This window comes from Trichechus manatus, unplaced genomic scaffold, assembly GCF_000243295.1.
Source record: "Trichechus manatus latirostris isolate Lorelei unplaced genomic scaffold, TriManLat1.0 scaffold00019, whole genome shotgun sequence".
Lineage (NCBI taxonomy): Eukaryota > Metazoa > Chordata > Mammalia > Sirenia > Trichechidae > Trichechus > Trichechus manatus.
In genome coordinates, this window is record NW_004443955.1 from 23,358,612 (window position 1) to 23,362,866 (window position 4,255).

The 4,255-nt window shown below is 43.4% G+C and overlaps 1 pseudogene; it reads right to left on the minus strand.

Moving 5' to 3' along the window:
• Window positions 1-337: 337 nt before the first annotated feature.
• Window positions 338-902, minus strand: LOC101358824 (60S ribosomal protein L9 pseudogene; annotated as a pseudogene).
• Between the last annotated feature and the right edge of the window lie 3,353 nt (window positions 903-4,255).

Sequence of the window (4,255 nt, forward strand, 5' to 3'; positions counted from 1 at the left end):
TTGAGATAGAATCCTAGAAGCTCTGAGTCTGAAAAACCCTCAACAGCATTTCCCTGGCGTGGCAAGTGGGGAATTATACGGTTACTCTGGGCCAGAGCCTTGGGCTGTACATTTGTTTCTATGTGGGATTCGGAAAGTGGTTCAATATAACTCTTGGTCACCCAAAGGAGGTCAAAGAATGGACCAGTACAAGTATAACTTGTCATCGAGTTGTCTGTGCTTCATAGGGTTTTTTCTTTTTTTAAAAGTAGATGAATTTTATTTCATCTTAAGAATATCATCCACAGGTCTCAGGAAACTTCTGACCTCGTTTCCGTAGTTGGACAACTCTTAGATCTCACTCATCAGCCTGTTGAACTGTTCCTTTTCCAGAGACATACCAGCCAAAGTTTTTGGATATCCTTTCAACTGTTGTGGCTTGCTGAATTAAAGCAGCTAAATTTGATACAAGTTCAATGTTGTTTCCTTCAAGAATTAACTCATCTTTCTTGGCTTGAGATACTGAACAAGCAACACCTGGCTTCATCCAAACCTACGGATGTATTTTTCACCCAAGAAGTTTTGGATTTCAACGGAGACTCATATTGAATAATGACGTTGACAAGGAAGTGAGCATACACACATCTCATCTTGAAATGGAAGCCCAGTGTAACACCCTTGATCATGTTCTCTACATGACTGCAGATAGTGAGAACTGTAGCCAGTTCCTTTCTATTTCCCCACCATTAGTCAACCAGAAGCCCTTTCTTTTTCTTTTCAAGGAGACTGAGTTCTACATGGATGTGATTAAAGTCCCTCTGCAGGGTTCCTCAGGAGCCCTTCACGATAACTGTGCACCCCTTCAGAGTGATGTCGACATTTTCTGGAATGTCAATAGTCTAGTTGCTGAGAATGGTCTTCATTTGCACAGTAGATGCAGAAAAAGAAGAGGTCCATAAGTTTTCAATGGCTGATTTTTCAGGAGTAGATTTCCAGGCCTTTCTTCCAGGGCACCTCTGGGTGGACTTGATCCTCGAACCTTTTGTTTAGCGGCAGAGCACATTAACCATTTGCACCACCTAAAACTCCAAAGAATGGAAATACTTACTGCCGTTGAGCCAATTCCAACTCTTAGTGACCCTACAGGACAGAGTAGAACTGTCCCATAGAATTTCCAAGCTGTAAATCTTTATGGAAGCAGACGGTCACATCTTTCTCCCCTGGAGCGACTGGTGGGTTCGAACCGCCAACCTTTTGGTTAGCAGCCAAGAGCTTAACCACTGTGCCACCAGGACTCCAAACAACAGAAATAAGGAAGTATGTTGTCAATCTGTGGTAAAGAAAGTCTGAGGTTCATCTGTGGGCATTTAGTCCAGGAGGCTTATCAAGGATCTTTCCCTTCTACTGCCCACAAACACAGTTGCCCCTAGATCTGATGCCTTTAATGATACCTTGTAACTTCCAAACCTTCCACTGATGCTCATTTACCCTGCTTACATATTTTCTAGTTCGAGTTCCTCCAAAGCAAAGCCTGAGGACATGGATTTGAATACAGATCATTTATTTGGGAGGTGACCCCAGGAAGCTCAATGAGGGAGAAGGAAGAAGTGAGAGAGGAATGAAGGAAAACCAGTAGACGGCATATGAATTTCAAGGGGCTACTGAGGCCCAGTGTTACTGGAGACTCTCTGAGAGATGACGCAGAGTACAGAAAAGGGGCAGAGAAGCTGGGATACTTTTGCACTAACTCCCATCCCTCATTAGCTGAGGGTCCCTCGCAGACCCATGTGTAGGCTGAGCACACTCAGCAGCCGGAACCTCTCAAGTACAGAGACACAGGAAGCTGAGGTCCTGTTCAGGAACTCTCCGCAGGTGAACGCCAGGAGAACCACCAGTATATGAGCAGGTCACGACGGCATCTGCTGATGTCTGTGAGCTGATGCTATGCTTGCTCTGAGGCCTGTAGGTGTTAACTAACAAGTACTGGCCCTGAACCCCCGGGGTATGGACCTGGGCAAGAGTGCTCAGGTCTCCCGATGTTCCAGGTATTACTGCCTCTGGGTTTGTGATACATGGCTGTCTGCCCTCCAGCAATGTGTCGAGGACAGAGTGAAACCAAGAGAACCTAAAGGAAACAAAGCCTTACATACAAAGAAATCAAATATGCACTTGCTTTATATTTTCTAGGACCTTTAAGAATTCGCAAGTTGGATGGATGACTCAAAAAACATCTTGCCCAGCTACCATTCAGTGCCATTCTTTCTCCAAATACATATAATGTGACTATTATGTGCTTCTCAGGTGAACTTCCTAACTAACAGGACACATAATTATCCATTCTCTTCTTAAAGATGGACAAGAAAGAATACATCATATCCTTCTGTCACTTGTATTAGTAAGCTTAGCTGCCTAGAAGCTCTTCTTTTGTCCAAAGTCTTTCCTACTTTAAACTCACTTACTCAGTTGGCCAACAATTAAGCTAGACCTATATACATGTGTAGCAATTTTTATTTACATTGTACAAGTATCTGTCCTTTGAACCAGAAAACAGGATGTTCTTGTTGTTATTAGGTGCCATCGAGTCAGTTCCAACTCAAAGCGGCCCTGTGTACAACAGAACGAAACACTGCCTGGTCCTGTGCCATCCTCACAATCATTGCTATGTTTGAGCACACTGTTGCAGCCACTGTGTCAATCCATCTCATCAAGGGTCTTCCTCTTTTTCAATGACCTTCTACTTTACCAAGCATGAAGTCCTTCTCCAGAGACTGGTCCCTCCTGAAAACATGGCCAAAGTACTTGAGACGAAGTCTCGCCATCTTTGCTTCCAAGGAGCATTCTGGCTGTACTTCTTCCAAGACAGATTTGTTTGTTCTTCTGGAAGTTCACGGTGTATTTGATATTCTTTGCCAATACCATAATTCAAAGGCATCAAGTCTTCTTCAGTCTTCCTTATTCATTGTCCAACTTTTGCATGCATATGAGGAAATTGAAAATACCATGGCTTGGGTCAGGCACATCATAATCCTCAAAGGGACATCTTTGCTTTTTAACACTTTGAAGAGTGTTTTGCAGCAGATTTGCCCAATGCAACATATTGTTTGATTTCTTGACTGCTGCTTCCATGGGCGTTGATTGTGGATCCTAGTAAAATGAAGTCCTTGACAACTTCAATCTTTTCTCCGTTTATCATGATATTGCTTATTGGTCCAGCTGTGAGGAGTTTTGTTTTCTTTATGTTGAGATGCCATCTATCCTGAAGGCTGTAGTCCCTGATCTTCATCAGTTAAGTGCCTCAAGTCTTCTTCACTTTCAGCAAGCAAGGTTGTATGATCTGCATATCATAGGTTGTTAATGAGCCTTCCTCCAATCCTGATGCCTCATTCTTCTTCATGTAGTCCAGCTTCTGGGATTTTTTGCTCAGTATACAGATTGAATAGATATGGTGAAAGAATACAACACTGACACACACCTTTCCTGACTTTAAACCACGCAGTATCCCCTTGTTCTGTTCAAATAACTGCCTCTTGATCTGTGTACAGGTTCTCCATGAGCACAATTAAGTGTTCTGGAATTCCATTCTTCACAATATTATCCATAATTTGTCATGATCCACACAGTCGAATACCTTTGCAGAGTCAATAAAACACAGGTAAACTTCTGTCTTAGGCTGGGTTCTCTAAAGAAGCAAAACTGGTAAAGTGTATAAATATACATATAGAGAGATTTGTTTCAAGGAAATGGCTCACACGATTGTAGAGGCTGGAATGTCCCAAGCCCACGGATCAGGATAGAGGCTTTTCCTGATTCACATAGCCCCAGGGGCTGGCAAACCCAAGATCAACAGGTTGGAGAGCAGGGCTCTTGCTCACAGGCTGTGAAGATCAATGAATCCCAAGATTGGCAGGCAAGACCGAAGGTAAGCTGCTAGGTCAAGTCCCAAGAACCAGAGGTCAGATGAACAGGATCCAGCTGCAGGATCCAGAACAGGCAAAAGCCAGAGTGTCCACTTATATTTGGATGCGGGCCACACTCTCAAGCAAATTCCCTTTCAACTGATTGGCAACTCACAGCAGGGCCCATCATGAGGGTGACCACATATCAAATCTCAATAGGGAAGTGATCACAACATTATACGACTGCCAAAATACTGAGAATCATGGCCGAGCCAAGTTGACACACAATCTTAACCATCACAACATCTTTCTGATATTCTCTGCTTTCCACCAGGATCCATCTGACATCAGCAATGATATCCCTCATTCCACTTTCTCTT